The 20998-nt window shown below is 38.7% G+C and overlaps 1 long non-coding RNA gene across 1 annotated transcript; it reads right to left on the bottom strand.

Moving 5' to 3' along the window:
- Positions 1 to 5647: 5647 nt before the first annotated feature.
- On the bottom strand, positions 5648 to 19688 carry LOC311434362. The gene is made up of 5 exons (XR_014691428.1): positions 19471 to 19688; positions 13190 to 13695; positions 11564 to 11651; positions 10355 to 10571; positions 5648 to 8085 (listed from the first exon to the last, which is right to left on the bottom strand). It is a non-coding gene; the product is annotated as an uncharacterized lncRNA (long non-coding RNA).
- Positions 19689 to 20998: the final 1310 nt, after the last annotated feature.

Raw genomic sequence — 20998 nt, 5'->3', positions numbered from 1 at the left:
AAATAAAAGAAAATACCAGTAGTAAAGGAACATCTCAGTTTTATTTGATTTTTCAGAAGAGCATCTTTTGTTCAGCTCACATGTATTGCTGTAATACCTTTGGGAGCAGTCAAGAATCACAGAGTCCGTCTCATGTTTGCTTTTACCCAGGTCTAATCTAAAATGCATACATTGGTATCTAAGGAGTGCTTCGTACACCCTATTGTACACTATACCAACTCTTATTTTCTTAATTCAAAAGGCTCTTTTGTAGTCACATGAACATAGCTCTACTTGGTATGAAGTGGGAAGGCACACACGTAAGTCAGAGGAATTCTACTGAAGAAATGGAGTTACACCAGTTGAATTGTTAGTGTGAAGGAACAGGGTAAAACTTTTTGTTTAAATCAGTTGACCACAGAAAACTTTGCATATAATAGTCAAGGCTATAGCACGTTAAGAATACATTGTGAAAAGAGAAGAAATGCTGTGCTTTATTTTGAAGCTAATAAACCCTCCTTTTTCTCCTCTGTCATGTGCAAGTCATTGCTAGAAGTGCCTCTTTGTTCAGGCTAAGAAGGCTGGCATGAGGAAAGAGAGGTGCCTGGTCCCTAAACATGAGATCCCATTGATATTACTGATAAACTATTCTTTAAGGAGATCCATCTGTTTCTTATTTGGCATATTAGAATAGTAGCTTGTTACATTTTTACAAGAATTTGTGTGATCCAAGAAAAGCAAAACCTCATGTAATGAAAGAAAAAGAAAGAATACTTATTAAATAATCCCATCCATGCTGCACAACTCAAATATCCACCTCCAAAATGCCTTCATTTCTTTGCCTGGTGAGGGAAAGGAATGGAAGGCTACTTATTTCCCTTCAATTTTCCAAAATATACATAAAGTAACATCTCCTAAGTCGAGAATAAATCTTTTCTTCTTGCAAGTCTATGTTTTAGCACTTCTATGAAGTGCTGCTCTTCATACCTGTATTACAGGTAACAGGTTCATTCACACTACTAAACTGGCCTTGCAGGAGTTTACGCTAAAGGCAGGAGCTGGGGGTATGATGAAGTCAGGTCAACACCAACATATGATAGCAAGTAGCTTTGTATGGATAACATAAGTTGCAACGATTATTCTGAGCTGGATGATACAGAAGTTGTGTTGCAAAGGTGGAAAGGAAAAAATCTCTTTCTTCAAGTATTAAGTATACAATTTCCTAATAAACAGAAAGGGCTCATGGTCAGCTTGTAGTGTATATAAACTTGTTCAAGTACCTGAAAAAGTCATGAGTATCATTTCTTAGTTGATGCAGCCAATAGCAGAGTTGTGAATCCAGTACTTCTGTTTTGTCCTTAAAATGAAATAAACCTATCTATTGATATTAATTATCTGCACTGTCCCTTCTTCTGGCTGGTGTTTAAATCAACATTGCAAAATACACACCTTCCTGATTCATAAGGTCATTTATGATTCAAAAGATCAGTTATATTTTCATTTTCAATGACATGTATTATCTATTGACAACATCCATGTATTTATACCATGTGTAAAATACTATTTAAGTATTTTACAATGCGATGTCAAGATGAGGTTGCAGAACATAAACCTACTTCTGAATGAATAGATAGTGAGAATTCAAGCCGTAAATATGATCAGAGTAACAGTTTAGTACAGACAGGGCTCCTAAGAGATTATCTAAATTTCAATATTATTTTCAACAAGGTTTCTATGTACTATAATGCCTACTATTCATTTTATGGAGCTGTAGGTTCAGGATGCTGCCATGAGTCAGCTGTAAGCAGGCCAAGTAGATAATGCAGTTAACTGCTATTACCATTAACCTCCAAATAATCATATTTTTTAGTTGCCATATAACTGTACACAAGAAGCATTATTCTTTTTATAGAGAAATACTTATCCCCATAGTCATGAGGAAAGACATTAAAACTGATGTCAGATAGAAACTGCTGAAATATTCTTCAGTCTGCAAATGCTCCAAATTCACAATTAGTAAAATCAAATCATCAGGATTCAGAAACAAGAATTACCATTTAAACAAATGATTTTAGCATCAGAACCACAAGCTGATGTGCTTCCTTTTCAGTTTCAAAATGAAAGAGCAGTTAGTCACTTTCACAGTGCACAAGAGGTGCACAGAAACCAAACCTCCTCTGCCTTCAGCTGCAAACTGCTTGTGCCTAAGAGAAAGCAGCATGCAGTCCTGTTCCCCATCACAAGCCTCTGTTCCTGCCTCAATCCCAAGAGCAAAGGGCAGCACCACAAGTCCCTGTCAGTCCCTACTGCACTGCCAAAAACTCTCTGCTGATCTTCTACAATGCACTGGTACCATGTCAGCCCAGAAATAACAGTAGTGCTATGCATGAAATTTAGGATTTGAAACAACATAAAATGAACCAGACAGCAAAAGAGTGCTACTGATTAGTACAGACAGTAACAGATGAAACCCAAGACTGCTCTGTTACATGAAGGCTAATATTCAAGTATGGCATTTAATTTTCATAATACATTTGGCTAATTGGATATTCTGCTAGCTGCAATTTATGGGCTGCCAAGTTTGCAACATGAATGAATGCTAAGGACGTCTTCACACAGGAAATTGAAAAGAACTCTGGTTTCCTAGGCTGGAAGGATAAGACGTTGCTTCTTTCAGAACTATTAGAAAATAATGCATCATGAAGCATGGTGAGTCTCTGTGAGACTATAGAGAAGTGCTGATCCTTTGCTAAGGCTGCTGCTAATTCCTCCTGCTCACAGAAGTGCTACTGGTAATATGTAGTATATATAGACACACTGAAATGGAAAATACCTATTTCCCTTCAGCTGCCTAGCAATGAGGATGTCTTGATCCCAGAGACAGTGTTAATCAGTTTCCAGTTGGACTTTAGACTCCTTGCTCTTATTTCAAAACCTTGCTTTAAAAAGGAGAGAGGGAGAGAGAGAGAGAGAGAGAAAGAGAGCATACAGAGAGAGCACAGAGACAACTACATATATCTGTCGTCTGTGCTTCAGAATAAGTTGTGCTGGAACTTTCTGTAAGTACCGTGCTGGAAGCCCCAGTAAAACCAGGAATCCCCACACAACTTACACTGTTTTTGACGGAAAAGTTGTGATATAAGCTATTATGTAAAGGTAACATCTGTATTGGGAGATCTCAGCTCTTTCTCAGCTAAGCGTGAAACAAAAGAGGAGAATTATTTTCAGGGCTGAAAAGCTATGAACGTGTACTTAATTTTAGAAAACTGATTATTGAAAATTTCACCTTTTTTTCACCTGAGTTATTGCAATACAACATGTCACCGTGTCACTTACCTCAAGGGAACATAATTGCAGTGAAGGTCAGGTAACAGAAGGTTTCCTAAACTTGTTTTCATCATGAGCACTGTTCTTTCCTGTGAATAAAGCACAGCAACTCTGCCATGAGGAGACCTTCCCTTTTGGAGGCCAATACTGCCTCACAAATATTTTTAGAAATATGACAGTGCCCGCTGTATCTGGACACAACACCACCTGCGGATAATTTGGGTGGCAGGGCTTACCACATAATTTGACATCAGGGTGCTACATGTGCTCTCAGCTTTCTGGTGCGGGGACACTGGTGGTGGTGGGGACTCCCTACAAGTCCACCACGGCCTGTCCCATGTCCCACCACCCCAGATAGGAGCAGGGCAAGGGGCAGCCCCAGCCCTGGGCATCTCCCTGGGGATAGGACATGGGCCCAACTCAGCAGGTCCCATGGCCAGGAAGGGCAGGGCTGTGAGGAGCTGGAGCCCTGCCCTGCTGCACCTCTCTGGGGCAGGAGCTGAGGCCCAGGGCTGGTGTGGGGGCTGGGGCAGACAGGGAGAGCCCCAGGGGACCAGGCAGGGACACCAGGGCCTGTTGGTGCCCCCAGGGCCTTGACACTCTAAAGCCGCATTCATTAACAATGCCTGTGGAAATATAGCTGAGTAGATTGTGTATTTTTTATGAGTAGGATTGTGATAGCAGGCTTGTGAGCTTTAAAGCTATTAAAACTGTCAATACACTGTTCATATATAAGGTAATATTTGTTTTCTAAATCAGTAGACCTTGAACAGCTCAGCTGGAACAGGGAAGGGAAGAAACTGCTGAAACACAGGCAGTTTTGGTTTCAGTAAGGAAAAAAACTCACTTATGTGATAACTTCCTCTTCTTCCTTACTCAAAACTTATGAATCAACCTGCTTTTCAGAGCTCTGAACATCTTGATTTGCATTCCTCTTCTCACACTGGAGAGAAACATGAAGATTTTCACTAGAATCATTTGGCAGTATTCGGGCAGAATTTACCCAGCCTTGGTGCTTCTGTTTCACCATTGAGGCCTCCTCAGTCTCTGGCTGCAAGGTAATGTGTGCCTTAGTTTCTTCCTAGCAGAATAGATTGCCTGTTCAGTCAAATCGTGAAATGCATTTATTTCCGGGAGTAGTGCAAATATTGCCATCAAAACTGAAAAAAATCTTGCATTCTTCCCCAGGTATAGGGGTCATGAAGACTTTTTAAAATAAGGTTCGTTAATAATCCTTTGTTGAAAGCATCAGATTTTGTCCCACCAACACAACCATTGTCATTAGTGACAGTACATTATCCTTCCAGACAGATATAAAGCAAAAGGTTCAGTGCATTAACAAAATTAATTTCTAACATACATGTAACTCACCCCTACTTGTTTGCAAACTGTGAACCAATAATTAAAATTAAAACAGTACATGAAATGTAGAAAAACAAAACACAAAACTATTGCAATCCAAAGTACTTGTGGAGAAAAAAGAAACCCAATTAAGACTGTCACAATACTTTTGCCTTTGTGTCATTGCACCAGTAGATAAAGCAAGTTGCCCAGAACCTATGTTTCACCTGAATGCATCAACACTGCAATTAAGGCAATCATACATTAGATTTCTGGAAAGTATTGGAAGCCTGGGTTTAGAGCAGGAAGTGAGAACAGGGCTTTCAAAAGGAAGAAGAAGAGATGGTCACTACCAACAATTCATCATAACTGAAATTATTCCCAGAAGAACTTCCTGTCCTCAAAAAAATCTGAGAAAAAGGTTTTGAAATTCTAGAAATGTGCCATTACAACATTTTTAATACAAAAAGTCTTCTTTTTGTGGTTAAAATCATCTTCTCCTGATGAAACTTAATTTAGTTTATATTAAAAGTTTGTTTTTGTTTTTTTTTAAAAAAAGGGAAAAAAAAAAAAAAAAGGTCATCATTAAAATGAAGTATGTTTGTTTGTTTCTTAAGTCACTCATATATTCACTGAGCCCCATGCCAGTCCTAAAATTTCAAAATCAACAGCATCATTGTGGGATAAGAAAACTGTTTTCTGTATATCCACACAACAAAGGGAACACATTAGGAGTTCAAGTTCTTCCCAGTTTCCTACTACTGTGGCTCAGAAGTGACCTTTGAGAACTACCTTGGTGAATAGAAACATAGTCTAGACCTCCAAACTTTCAAATGTACAATTATCTCCTTATTTTAATAAATTTTAATAAATATAATTTTAATAAATATAATATATATTAATAAATATAATATATTTACTATATAACTATAAATATATTTAATATATAATATATTTAATAAATATAATATATATTATTATACTTCTAAAAAAGAGCTATGCAGATGACCTTAAGGGACTAAAAATTAGGAGCTCCTTCAACCAAGTCAACACAAAATTCTAGTAGATTCACGAAATTGGTGTGTTAAACATACATACCTATATTTTATTATGGCCTTTACCTGACAAATAAATTAGTCACTGTTCATGCTGAGACTGTTATGAGAAACTAGATAAAAATTTAATAATAAAAAATAAATAAAAATTAAAGGATACCATATTTGAAAAGCTTAAGAGAAGTCAGGGGCAACTTCCCTTTTGCAGCATCCAGCTTTTCCAATCATCTTTTCCCCAAAGTACAAAACAGAGTAGCAAGAAAAAAAAAATAACTTATCTGAATAAGCACAAGTCATAAATTTATGGAACTTAAGATCAGAAAAGACTGCTTGATAAAGCAATCTGAATTCCCGCATATGACAAGCAGTCAGATTTTACTGGGCTCTCATGCTGTGCTCAGTTCCTAATATATGAAAGGCACACGCTATGCGTTTGGCTAAAGCATGTCTTGGAGACAGCCCTCCAGCTGAGAAATTGTGGAGATATTTAGGCACAATGTGCAAGTATAAAAGAAATGAGCAAGAAAGAGAGTTTGAGAAACCATTTTAAAAAAAAAAAAAAAAAGTAACTATCCATTAACTACAATGTAACCATCCCCCCCCAAATCCGTATCTGGAGTTATGCATATCCATCCTGGACACTAAACTATCACCTTTCCCTGTAGTAACTGAAAAACTACACCATTATGTTTTGACAAATCTAGTGTTAGTCTTACTATTCCAAGTTAGTCTTACTATCCCAAGTGTCATAACTATACTGTCAAACTCACCTTTCTGGGTGGAAGTCATGCTGGCACCACAGTAATTTTGTTTTAAGATTAATGAGATGGTTTAACCATATTGAAGGAATACCGTTTTGTGGCCGCCATGGTGATGATGATAATAGAATATGCTATACATATAACTTGAAGTCTTTTTTAGTGGTGGCTACTGTTTTGTTTTGTTGTGTTTTTTTTTTTTCTTTTTTTTTCTCTTTTTTAAATCAGACAAAGTTAAAAATGAAGTTTTAAATATGATGTTCGAGAGCTATCATGAAATGGCACAGTCTTCCTTCTAAGCATGCAGTCAATACATTCCTTCTTTCTTTATAGAAAATAAAATACTTCTCAAAGTTGAAGAACTATTTCAGTTCATGCCCAACTGCTCAGTCAGGTATACCTTTCCCAAACTTCCAACTATCACACTGTATTTAAATTTTGACAGTGAACAATGCCCAAAGGTGTTAGAAATCTGAGGAAAAATGGTTTAGCTGTTCTCAACTGCAGGACTAGTTATGGAAAATTATTCTCTTTTAATCAGTATGCCAAATCACACTACAAGGAGGAGAAAATTAGTTTAGCTTAGAAATGGTCTACATTAATGAGAAATATCTTAGAATTTCTTGTGTGGATTGCTTTTTATTTCACTGAGTGAATTGTGCATACTTATTTCTCATTGTAATGGCTGAAATATATATCAAGAAAGCAGCAGTATGCATGCTTACTTGTTTATATGCTCATTAATGAACTGAAGTACAATGAGCGGTTTTGGGGAGAGCATGAGTCTCTTTAGTCCTCAAAAAGGGATTTCTAATATAAAATTACAGTGCTCCTTTATGATAGTAAAATGACTGTGTAGTGACAGTACCACGTAGAAACTCTATTATAGGTCTGTAATTTCTCAAAATACTTTAGAATAATCTACCCCAAATCAGGAGTTGCACTCAGATTGTTGCCATGGTCATCACTACATCTGAGGAGTTCTTTGTAATGGTATTTGTGAAATTATAGATCCATAGCTGTTAAGGCTAGAAAGGACCACATAGAATATCTCATGTTCCCTGTTTTTTAGTACAACCATATAATTTCATCCAGCTGTGTGTCTCCATTGTTTGCTAAAGTATACCATCCACTCTGTTTGAAGACTTCAAGAAATGGTAAGCTCACTGTTCCTCTTAATAATTTGTTCCAGTGGCTGATAACTTCATTTTTAGCAACTGAGAAGTTTAATACTAATCTAGGAAGCAACCAAAAAATACTGGGAATATCTCCACCTGTTTAAACGATGGTATTCCAGATAATTAATATCCTTCTAACCAGGTCTGTTCACCATAAAAGCAACAGGGCTTTAAGAATTATTTCTTTTTAGTAACCACTACTTTTGTGATTTTTTTTCACATTTGTTTCTCATCATTTGAGTTTCTAGAAGCTTATAAAATTTGGAGGCAAATCCCCTTTCTGGTTTCCATCTTCACAGGCCACAATGCTTTCAAACAATGGCCGATACTTTCTTCTGTAGCTTTCCGTGATTTCCATGCAGCCTTTTTTCTTGATAGAATGGAAGCCTTCTTCTCACAATGAAATTATTCCCAGATGGACTCATTGCTGAAAATTCATGAGAACTCCTGCACATGTACAAAAAAATGAATAAAAAATGAGAGTACTTTTTGAGATGCCACAAAACACATTTCCAGATAAATTGATAGTTTGCATTTTTGCAGACCTTTACATCTTCCAAGTATTGGGCATGCATTCATGATCCAAAAAGATTAGTGATATTAAATGCCATAAACATTATTTTTCTAAGGTTCTGCTTCACCATCACTGTCAGGTTTAGCTGCCACAGTTCAAGGGATGATAAAACTACTATGTATGACTGACAGACTTAGGTTCTGTAGCGTACCCAACTTTGACAAGTACATCACCAGCAGAATTCTTGGAAATCTCACTCCCTGGAACGGGGTTAAGATACGGAAAGAGTGTGTCACATGAAGACTGACTGCTACCATATATTAAGACCAGGTGGTCTTAATGGGTGGGCTACAACCCTCTTATCTGCCCTCCCCCTGTAAATCTGTACTCACTTTGAAGCTTTACCCTTACAAGTTCTGAGTCCTTTATTAGAAGCTGAGGCTCAGCAGCACAGAGGATTAGCCTTTATTGTCTCACTCATGGCCAGGCCTGTCTGAAGGCCCTTTTTTTCTGCGAGAGGTGCTTATTGATGGCAGAAGTCCTGTGGAGGGTAATTCCCAGAATACATCCACACATGGCAGTGGACCACAGTGCAGAGACTCCTGACTGAAACTGACAGCTGAGATGGTCTCACTGCACACTTCAGCATTACGCAGAGAAGCTGTTAAGGTCCCCAGAGCACCTCAGCCATTTTTTTATGGCACTTCACCCAACCAAGCCAGCCCTAGCTCAAGTTCACAGTCATCCTGATCCAGACCAACTAACTCAGTGCCCCTCTCACCATGACTGCAGCACTAGTAGTGACAGACCAGCAGGAACTGTCCACAGCAGTTTAGAAATGATTGCAGAAAAATGCTCTAAAGAAAGCAAGAAAGTTCTCACAAGTTTTATATTTATCATCTGTTACACTGACAGAGAAAAGCTAAAGTTTGACTGATTTGATCAAACTAAGCAATTGAAGCATCTTCTACCTAATTTTAGGCCAAAGAAAATCACAGCAATGCAGAAGCAGCTGATAAATCAAAAGCAGAAAATCGGGAATTAAAGCTCAGTTCAGGCCTTTCATCTTTATTACCCTTCTTTATGTGCATATGGTAGGTGTTCAACACTTTCCAAGTCCGTACGATACTCCTTGTGCTTCAGGAGCTTTAGGGCTGTAGTCATCTATAAAAAGGCAACCTAACAGTTTCCTGTGGCCGAGAGTTGAATGTGTTATTTGTTACCAGCTGGTTCATGGTTAGAATGAGCCCAAGTCTTGGCTTTAAGTGATCAGACTTACTTCAAACCACTCACTCCTGGGGTGAATTCATGTACAGAGAGAATTCTGGCGCAATATTTTATTTCTGACTTATGGCACATGACCGTTTTTTTCTAAACCAATATTAAAACCAGAAACTATAACATGCCAAATGCAGACTGCATTTTTTGGAAAGCTGATACCAAACGTAACAGTAAATGAACCCTTTTGAAAGGTTAAAGTTGCTTTCATATAAAACTTTTTCTACCAGGAAATGGAAGTGGAATGTTGAACTAAACATTTAACTTGAAAGAACTGCGCACAGATTCCATTGGCTGCATTATCCTTTAAAATAAGAAAAGCAAAAGGGTTTTATGAGTGTATATAGCTCTAGTTTCATAAAAAGAGTATTATGGTGATGAGGTAAAATGAATCCCAGTATTTTGGATGCTTCTTTTAACCTTCCAACTGCTCCCTCCTTGTGCATTAAGCGTTCTAGGGTGAGGTTTCACAGTATGGCTGAATTCATCTAACAGTCCTGCTCCTTACATTTCTCCCTGCATACTCCCTTTCCTGGCATGCAGGCCTATTGCTTCCCTTCCACCCTCTCTGACTTTCATGTGGCCCTTCAATAAGCCCGTTTGGATTACTAAACCAACACAACACTATCCTTTTTTTTTATTTATTTTGCTGAGTTAGTTTTCTACCAGCTGGCAAGGTGAACCAGCCCTAGGGGTGACACAGATACCAGAGCTCTTGCAGAAAAAAATGGCTAAGAGCAGCCCTCCTAGATCTGCTCAGTATGCCCAGGAAACCTCAAACCCTTAAAACACCCATTCTAAATAACGTGATTGCTTCCTACATATACACTTACAGGACCCACTGGAGATTGTGGACCTGTTACACTACCTTCTGCAAAAAGGTAATGGAAGAAAGTAATCATACCAAACAGATTTGCCACTTACAGAGACAAGAAAGATGCCAACAAAGAGGCCAACAGATGCACCATAGGGTGGTTATGCATTCCCAGGAGCAGGCAGTGCTAGATGAGGGCAGAGATCTGTGCATCTTCATATTAAGCAATCAAAGAATGCCCTTTTGCTGGATACAATTTTCTGATTGGGGAGAGAGGGAGCTGATTTTACACAGTTTCCTTGTCTCAATTTTGATTCCTTCATCATTCTGTGGAAAGAAGAAAAAAAAAAAAAAAAAAGAAAGAAAAAAAAAAAGCCATTCAAATGAACTTGGCACACTGAGCTACTGCTGATTTGCCAGATTCCAGTGTCCTCAAGTGTGACACAGCGTTATTATTCAGTGTCCTGTATTTAAAATCAGAAGTGATTTAATCTGGCTTTCTGCCATCCCACTTGCTGACATGTTGACACCATGTAAATAATACATAGCTCTGTGGCCACACTACTTTCATGCCACACGCGGAGAGAAATAGACAACACCTGCTATTATTATTAGCCACATCTTAGATACCTTGGAAATGTGCAAAAGGAACATCAAAATTAATTCAAACATGTTGTGGTCTCCAGCTCCAAACTCCTTCATTAGGACTGAAAAGGAAGCCATGCATGTACTGTAATTAAAAACAGAGATTGCTGATTTACATCTCACACCCTTTTAAAGTCACCATTCTGAGACTGTTGCTAAATAACTGAGTCTATTGAATGACACAAGAACTTAAACCAGCAAGATATTTCTCTGTACACCATTGAAAAGGCCACCATTTTAGAAGAAAGCTCACAGAGCAACAAAAGCTCAGTTCCAGGCTGCAAAATTCTAGTTGTGTAATTAATTTCAGACACTGCCTTCCCTGCTAACATTAGCTTGTCTACTTCTACTCTCCTGTTCATGTCAAAATATAAACCTACCAATGTCATCAGGGCAGACTCATTAAACCAAAGTGAAATTATGGTTTTCACTGGGGAATACTGCAATGCAATGATAGCACATCTGATATGTCACCTACTTCCTATAAGAGCAGCTTTTATCATCTAAATGTCATACACCCTTAGTCATATTGGGAACAAGAAGCAATATACACTGCTTCTCAGAGGACATATAACATTGAAATTTGCTGTCTTTATCAGTGGTCCCCGACTACTGCTACATACACCTCCTTTTTACAGACTTGTGACACAAGGAAGTAGGTGATTATACTTTACCTTTTCATAGCGTACACCAGAAGAAAACTTGCTCATCCTCATTTCACTGCACCTATGCCATCAGAGGAGGGTCATGACTTGTGTCATTCTTGTGAAAACAAACAAGAATAACTATAAAGTCAGAGAAGACAGCAAAATACAACAAATTTGATGAAAAATAAAAATCAAGTATTTATAGTTCGGAAGCTGGGAAGCCTGCATTGTTGCGAGCTCACCTCAGTCCTCACTCTGTGACCCACACTACGGAATTACACCTATGTAGGTACACAGTTCCCTACTGACTTTAGATTCCTAAAACCATAAATAAAAGAATCTCTGGCACCAAACCTCTGAACTTTGCAACTAGATCATCATTTCTTAGGGAAAATCAGATATACAGCTTGAAATGCCTTGCCTAAGTGAATTCCTCTGGAAACTCTGGAAACATGCAAACATAAAAAAGAAAGGGAGGGGTTCTTTTCAGCTCCTATGAGACAGACAGAGCACAGAGAAATTTAGTTTATTTCTGCTCAAGGATGAATACATTGGACAATATTCTGTACTTGTCCACATTGTTCAAAAGGATCAGCATTTTGACTGTCCCAGACTGAGACCAATTCTTTCTGTTTTATCCATTAAGAAGACCAGGAATCTTGTGGTCTCTTTTCAAAGGAATGTCTTTGTCCAGAATCTTGCCTCAGAGATTTTATTTGCAATATGTTATTTAGAAAAGAAAAGAACACTGGAATGACTTCCTGATTTCTTTACTAAATCTGTTCTCAATCTACTTTATTCCAAGCTTCTTTATAGAGAGTTCCTTACATGATATTCTACTGTGACACTCTGTAATTACACACATGCTGGTCAAACTTTCTCTTGACTGGAAAAGGATTGTACTAACTCCAGTAAACTGAAAGAAAAAAAAAAAATGGGGAAAAGAGTAGGTTGGTTGAGATGATAACTCACTGTTCAAGATGTGATTTCTTTTCTTACAGTTGCTCTGGGTAATGTGAATGCTTCTCACACAGAAGTGAGAAAACCTATCTTGTGAGGTTTTGTGCAGTTTTTGTTTTGCCTGGGGTTTGGATTTCACAAGGCTAACTAGATTGCCCTTGTCTAGGAAACCCCAGGGGTAAAGCCAGATGGTGTCTGCATGCAAGCTAGAAAGAGTGAAAACTGGAGAAGGGTAGTGGCTGAAAACTAGGGAATAAAAACCACTGAACTGGACTAGTGGGTAAAATATAAAAAGTTAACAAGAAGTTATGAAGTGGCACAACAAGGGTAATGAAGTGTGCTCTCTACAGGAAGAAACGTGTTTCGAGAAGAACGTCAAATGTGTTTGGACCTTTTTTCTAAAGTTCCCTCAGAGCTTCTTTTGGTGAGGCTTTCCTTCTGCCTTCTCAATGCAAGTCTTGTGAGAATATTATTAGCTCCAGAAAATCCCCCCAAATTCTTGTCATGTGATATATACCTATACATAAATCAGTTACTCCAAACAGGTAAAAAATAGCACAAAAATAGCACAGAAGGAGCACAACTAGAAACCAGCAGCACTGCCTGAATGGTCAGCTGTGATAGCCTGACTCAACTGTTTCCTCTACCAAAATGTCCTATTTAAGTGACATAAAACGTACAGGTAAGTCTTGCCTTTTGTGCAGCTGAATGTGCATCAACACCAAAAGAGCAAAATCTGGTAAACGTGAGCTACTGACAGCAGCAGTGAGTCTCTTCAAGAGGAAATGGTGTGCTCTTCCTGTCGTCGCGGTTTCCTCTCTCGGTGGTGGAGGGGAAGGAACGAGGGAAACACAGATTGCCACATTCAAAAGCAAATGCTTCCAGCGCCGAGGCCTTCTTGCACTTTATCTGACATCCGTAGTTACAAACTTGAGCACATGTGGTTCCAAAGAAATGTTCAGAGGGGAAGACAGCAGCACAAGCATGGCCTGTTCCCTGCAGTGGCTGAGCAGGGGGTGCTGGATGCCAGGCCTGGCCAGTGGGACAGCAGGCAGAGCTGTGACCCACCAGAGGTGACGTCGGGTGCTGATGGCAGAGAAGTGGTGGCACGAAGCAGGGTAGGGGGGTACATACGTGCATGAGACCCAATGGAGGTCAGAGGCATTTAATTTCCCTGTTCATGTCACTTGCAGAACAACCTAAAACAATACACAAAAGTAGCAGAGGTTTTTGCACTATAACTATTATAGCCCCATCCATACAGCATTTTGAACATTTTCTGTGATACAACACTACTATTAACATCTCTGTTTTCACATCTAAAGGCACGCAGTACTCCACATGGAGGTGTAATCTTTGCTTGATTGTTTACAATTCCAGCGTTATACCCTCTCTTATCTGTTCACTTTGGCTAATGTGGCTTGATGATTTCACTCTGTGTTTTCCCTTTTCAATTGTATACATCAGATAGCAGATATTTGTACTTCCCTCCCATCATATGACACATTTTCATAATGCAGAGTGACAACATGGCAGGCTTATTTTTGCAAATTATCCTTGATCTACTCTATGGTATTTTTTAGAAACTAGCACTAATTTTTACAGTATAAATTAGGAAATGCAAGGTGAAGACTGTGCAAATATTAAATTCTGTGTTACATTTCTGCAGAAAATTGGTATTCACTCAGTCTGAGGATAATTCATGTCTGAAAGAGCCTCTTTAAAACTGTGTTATCTGCTTCATCTCTGTGCTAGCCTGCTCCCTCTGATATGACTGATGCTTTGGAAGACATTGCCGTGAAAGGAGACTACGCTTACAGCAGTGCACTTGAAAGCTAATAAACTGTCATCCATCTTCATTATACAGTATGCGCTGGGATAAACAATGGGGAAACCAGGGGCTTACTGAGGCTGCATTAAAAAGTGGTGAATCAGAATTTCGTTGAAAATGTGTTGAGGACACTAGGCTGCAATTTTAAAGGTGTTCAATGTTCCAGATAAATGTCTACTTAGCTTTCTGTGCTGAACTTAAACACCTGAACTCCACTTAACTCCAGCTTAAGGTGAGCACCCTCACACTCCTCAGAACGGCAATAAGCAGCTACTTGCATGCTAAAGGATTACATACAGCAAAAATCTGGACACTAGTTCTTGATGATCAATAGTGTTAGCCTACCAGCTCACTTCAGTCTTGAACAATGCATTGTTGCCTACCTACACACGAGGAGTAGGCCATCACCACACATCTGAAAACTAACTCAGTAGTAGTGAATGAGAAATATCCCTCTTGGCTCCTGTTTGAACCTGTGACAGACTGAACAGCTACGCATACCATTATAACCATCCTAGCCCTCCACTCTTACTATCCTGTGTACCTCTAATTAAATGTGCAAAAAAATAAATGTTTTCCTGACAGTCTTTTCTCAGGCTTGGTATGAGTGACCTGAGAATGTCCAGAAAACTGCTATGAAAAGATGTTGTGAAACAATTTTTCATTCTAAAAGCTATTTTTGATTACACACACACACAAATTCACTAATTTCAAGAAAATGCAACAGCAGTCTAAGCTTGGATTGATGTGTCTGGAAACTACAGCAAAGTTTACACACTCCAGTTACAATAAACAAATTAAAAAATAAAATAGTTACTAATGATATGTTGTGGTTGTTTTTTGTTGTTGTGGTTGTTTTTTGTTTTTTGTTTTTTTTTTTTTTTTTAAAGGATCTATGCTTTTAAGATTACAACAGTGAAAGATTTAGCAGGCCAAAGTGTCTTCCTTTTCTATTCCAACTAAATCGTATACTATTTGGGGTAGAAATTTGGCAGGGAACTCTGCTAGCTTATCCCTGCATTGTGTTTGGACTGATTTCTTTATCCTTTTTTGATAGATAGACGTCTAGCCTATCCCTGAATATCTTCAGTGGCACTGATTCCAAAACTTCAGTTGGCAGCTGCTTTCCTTGGCTAAGAGTCCTTATATTTATAAACTTTTCCCTGATATATAATCCTAATTTTACCCTCACAATGCTTAGGCTACTTTTCTTTCTTTCCTTCTTTGTTATTAATTAATGAGAATAATTGAACATTGCCTCTTTTTAGTTCCCTTTCTATTGTGAACAATAAAAGATGTCACTTTAAACATCCTGGAATTAACATGATTAATTCTCTCAACATCATACTGTGGGTCTTATTTTGCAAGACTACCATCACTATTCTTCCATATCTCAAGATTCATCCATTTTTTGTTACACAAAATATCTAAAACCACCTACAGCTCTTCAGCTCGTGACCATAAATGACCATAAGCAACACTGAAGTTCTCCCTCCTCATTATATATTTTTCATCGATTTTTCTCATATAAAAGGTTAGACTAGCCGATTCTGTGGATTCATACCAAAAATGTACAAGTTTCTAGAGCTGAAAAATATCAATACTGCAAAAAGAATGACGCTCATAGTTGAGACAACAGTTGGAGAAACTAAATCTCATTAGAAAAGAAATAAAACAGTAGGTCAGTATCAGTGTTAATGCCACCAAATTGGGAGGCTGATGTCTCTGTAACTGCTGCAAGACAGTTAAGCAAGGCCAGAGAAGGAGAGATTTATCTTTAGAGGGAGTAAAGACAATGTGAGAAAAGGAGTGGTGGGATCTGAATTAGCACAATGAAAAGCTGCTGAAAAGGAGACATTTCTAGGATCTGAAGAAGGGACTAAAAACTGGATAAAAAGTTTTGGGGACTTGTTTTTAAATTGGAAAACTGCGGAAGATTATGTCAGCCATGCCATGCAAAGCAGTGTCACTCAAGAGCAACTCATGGCTGTGGATCCTGGGAGCAAGGGGGATGAACTGTGTCATGAATGCAGAGAAAGGTGCAGTAAACCAAGTCCTATCTTTCCACTGAACATTTCCTACCTTCTAGCAGTTTTTTCCTTAGTGTGTGCCCGAGTTTTGTGCATTCCCTCCCAAGGAACCCAGGCTTGTTCCTAGGTGCATTATAGAATCCCGTACATCTTTCCTGGACAAATCCTATTATGTGCATTAAAACGCACAAGTCTTTTGGTGGACCTAGCGCTCAGAGTTTCACAAAATCAACATAAATCAGAAGAAGTAAGTACCTTATCACTCTGGCAATCCTATCAGACACCTATTTGTGTCATTGAACAGCTGGCTTCAAGTGCTCCAATTGGCCATTACAGCTTCAAGGATCCAACAACAGGATGCGTGAACACACACAGAGAGAGGGATCACAACAGTATAACTCTGGGAGTCTTTTTTATTAACAGGATGACAACTTGGTTCAGACACTGTTTGCTCAAGCTTCCAGACACATTTCATCCTCATCAAGCATGCTCATATAACTAATGAGAGCTTTACCAGAGCATCTCCCATGTAGACAGTAATCTCATTTCCCAAGACATTCTCACACTACAAACCTGGCATGCATGTTTCTAGGTACCATGTAATCATTTATATTTTGTCAGTAGTTATATAGTATGAAATGTGCCGTGGCCATTCAAATGCTTTTGACTATTTTGCTAGCTCAGTTCCAACCATAAAAAGTAACTCAGACAATTCAAATTATATATATATATAAAAAAAAAAGCTTCATCTGGGCATCTGCTACTTGTAGTGATAATTAAATAAGTTGTTTTAAAGTAGGAATGTTGTGGCCACTGAGTAGATAACTCCCAAAAGGCTCAGGTCTGACCTCATTTGCCAGGTAGCTTTTAACCACTACACCATTTCCTCTGAGCTGTGAACCCTTCAACCCATGCATGTGCATCTGGATCAGCATATTGAAGCAATGCTCATTTCTGCATCACACTGTCCCCTATCATCAAGCTGTGGATTACCACGTTCTTCTTTTTACCATAGGACTGTCGCTTTTAGTACGTGGGAAATGTGGTTCCTTTTTTAAATAAAGGAAGTCTGAGTAATTCTGTAAAGCCACGAAGGCTAAACTCTACATACACGTTTATTCCAACAACTTACATCATTTCAGCTTTTGCAGCTCTGACATCCAAAATAACTTCATTAAAATCAAAGTTTGTAAGCAATCAAGCCACTAATTTGCTACCAAACATTACTACTGTATTGTAATGTTCGTATTCTATACAAACCCTTTGGCAGCACGGCTTCCAAGCTGAAGAACCGCTAGATTTAATCTGACTTAGAGAAAAGTTCTACTACACCCCTTAGGAAACCAACAGATTTACGGGAGATCCATAATCAATTAGCAAGAGGAGATAATGGGACGAGGTGGCCGAGTGGTTAAGGCGATGGACTGCTAATCCATTGTGCTCTGCACGCATGGGTTCGAATCCCATCCTCGTCGATGTGCAAACATTTAACTATTGGGGAGTGTCCAGAGAAGGGCTACAAAGATGGTGAAGGGCCTAGAGGGGAAGATGTACCAGGAGCAACAGAGGTCACTAGGCCTGTTCAGCCTGGAAAAGAGGAGGTTGAGGGAAGACCTCCTCACAGTCTACACCATCCTCATAAGGGAGAGTGGAGGGGCAGGCGCTGATCTATTCTCTTTAGTGACCAGCAATAGGACCCGTATCAAGCTGAAACAAGGGACGTTCAGGCTAGACATCAGGAAGAGGTTGTTCACTGAGAGGGTGCTCGCACACTGGAACAGGCTCCCCAGAGACATAGTCACTGCACCCAAGCCTGTTGGAGTTTAAGAAACATTTGGACTGTGCACTTAGTCACATGGTCTGAACTTTTGGGTAGACATGTGTGGTGCCATGAGTTGGACTCAATGATCCTTATGGGCCCCTTCCAACTTGGGATATTCTGTGCTTCTATAATCAGCTCATCACTGGTCCATATACAGATGTATAGATGTTGAATGAGCCACAGGTCCTGGAACAACCTGGCAATACTAACCTCAGCAGAAGATATGGGTGCTAGTATGCAATGCTGTTCTTCACTTACTGACCAGGACACCTTGCAGGGAGGATTATAGTGCTCTGGAGCTGGGACAGACAATCCTCAAGTCTTACTTGTTTAATCAGAATCATAGAATAACCTAAGTTGGAAGAAACTTTCAAGATCATCAACCTGACCTACATAGACCCCTCACTAAACGATGTCCCTTAGTGCCACATGCCCATGTCTCCTAAATAACTCCAGGAATGAGGAGTCCACCACTTCCGTGGTCTGCCCATTCCCATGCTTGACAACCCTCTCCATGAAGAAATTATTTCTAACATCCACTATAAACCTCCCCTGATGCAACTTGAGGCCATTAATCTTATATCCTGTGGTTGGTATCTGAAGAGCACTCACTCCTACTTCTATACCACATTTCAGGGCAGTCAGGACTCTGAAGCCAGAATCCTTTATTGAAGAAAATATGGGAGACTATTAAAATGCTTTTTGAGGTTCAAGGACTATGGACCTTGCCACTTCAAGACCAAAGCAGTTAAATATAGTGATATTTCAGGCATCAGCTGCTTTTCTGATACGGCTTTAAGAATGATGGAAGGTATGTTTTTTAGGTAGATGAGGAATCAGACCAACTAAATTGTCCAAATACTTCCTAATACATCTCTGGAGGATCAAGTTCTGATTTGAATGAAGTGTCACAGAAACTAGAAAACTTGTTAATGTGAATATATAAAGTCAGAAATTTAAGTGAAAGCAATCATTGACAACAGTACTTTGAATTACAAAGCTCTTTAGAGCTGGGATTTTAACAGGACTTAGTCTAAACCTAACTCCAAACCATTTAAGTCTATGGTAAAACTACCGATAATTGCAGAGGCAGGCTGAGACCTCACAGAATTTTATTTTTTTATTTATTTTTAAGAATCTTTATGCTTTCACCTCACTGCTTTAAAGCATTTTGCAAACATATACACCTTAGAGGTTTTATATAGCTGGCGAGTAAACTAAAGCATATGGGGAAGAAATAATTTGTTCCACACCACAGAAGAAATATGTCAGAGTTAGAATTTGTACTCACAGAACTGTTGCTATTCTGTTCTTCTCTGTGGCATGGGAAAGTCTTCTCATTGAGCTTTCAAGTCCACAAGGCAGAAATGACACTATCAGTTAGTTAAAGCTGTTCGAGTCCTTACTGAAGAAAAGCGGTCATGATAATACTTGTAGCTCTACAGATTTCATTTCCTTAATACAAAGCAGAAGGTAATGCTTTAAAGGATCCATTCAGGCTTAGTCAGTTTTAGCTCTCAACACACCTTAAGTATAGACCATAGGAAATATAAAAACAAACAAACAAACAAAAAAAAAAAACAAACATGTTTCATCAGATCCTTTTCAACTGTCATGGTTAAATATTTAAGGCAAAAATTAATGGATGCAATAGAAGTATACCAAAAATGTTACATGTTTGCTTTGTATTTTATGCTGTAGAAATCAAAAAGGCAAATAGATTCTTCTTCCTTAAATGCTTACATTCGCTCTGAAAAAAAAAAAAAAAAAAAAAAAAAAAAAAAAAAGTGTATTTAAAACTACACAGCTGATTTTCAGCATGTGACCTCTGATAAATGTCAGTTCTGACCTCTGATAAATGTCAGTTCTTTGGACAAATGAAGAATCTGCATCAAAAACAATAGTTTTTTTTTTTTTAAAAAAAGAACAGAAACAGAAAATAGACAGTGACAAAATGGTGCTGAGGCAGATTTCAGGAAATATATTTTCTCTTCCAGTGTTACATTCCAAGATATTTTTAAAGCACAGATATTGAAAACAGATTCCCATACAATTCTTAATCAGTTACAGTAGCCACTGGAGTTAGTGGTTCCTAACATGTGGCAAATATACAATATTTCTAATTCAAGCCATGCCATGGTGGTATTTTACCAACATTCCTTATGCTATTGTTACAATTCCACTAGTTTCACAGCATTTGATTTTGTTCTGAGAACATAGCATCTCCCTTTCTGATATTAACAGCAAACTGTACAATCATAATAGCCATGGTTCTTTCCATACCAATATCTCAAAATAGTTTGATCCTTACCTCACAGTTTTGTAGATTGAGGAACTACAACTCGGAAATATGAGGAGACTCTCTGCATTCAGCCAGCAGTAAGCTCATTGTAGGGCCTAGATTGGAAAATCAGCAAAAAGCAAAACACCTCAAACTTTGTAGAGCCTATCTGGTTTCATAAGCAAAACTCGTCCCCCACAGTGAGCAGGGAGAGGGATGCTCCACTGGAAATGCATGCCATGGTCCTTCCACTGTCACTTGATACTGTGGCCCTGGAGAGGAAGGGGCACGGCAAAGCACAACCTGGTGTGGGTGCTCCTGCACACAAGCCATGACAAGCCATGTGGCACGTGCAAGTGATTTGCATCAGATTTAGACATTAGGAATCCACATGCTCTAGGATGGGGCGCTAAGCCTCTTACTAACACACTACAAAAAGTATTACATGTCTGTGAGACAATCACTATTATTTAGGGAAACCTACAGTTTATACAAAACATTGAAATATATCACAAAATCTACCCGACTTTATAAGAAA

The sequence above is a fragment of the Aythya ferina genome (genome assembly GCF_964211825.1).
Source record: "Aythya ferina genome assembly, chromosome: 3".
In the NCBI taxonomy this organism is placed as follows: domain Eukaryota; kingdom Metazoa; phylum Chordata; class Aves; order Anseriformes; family Anatidae; genus Aythya; species Aythya ferina.
Note: the sequence above shows the minus strand (reverse complement) of the source record. Positions and strands in the feature narration are given on the sequence as shown.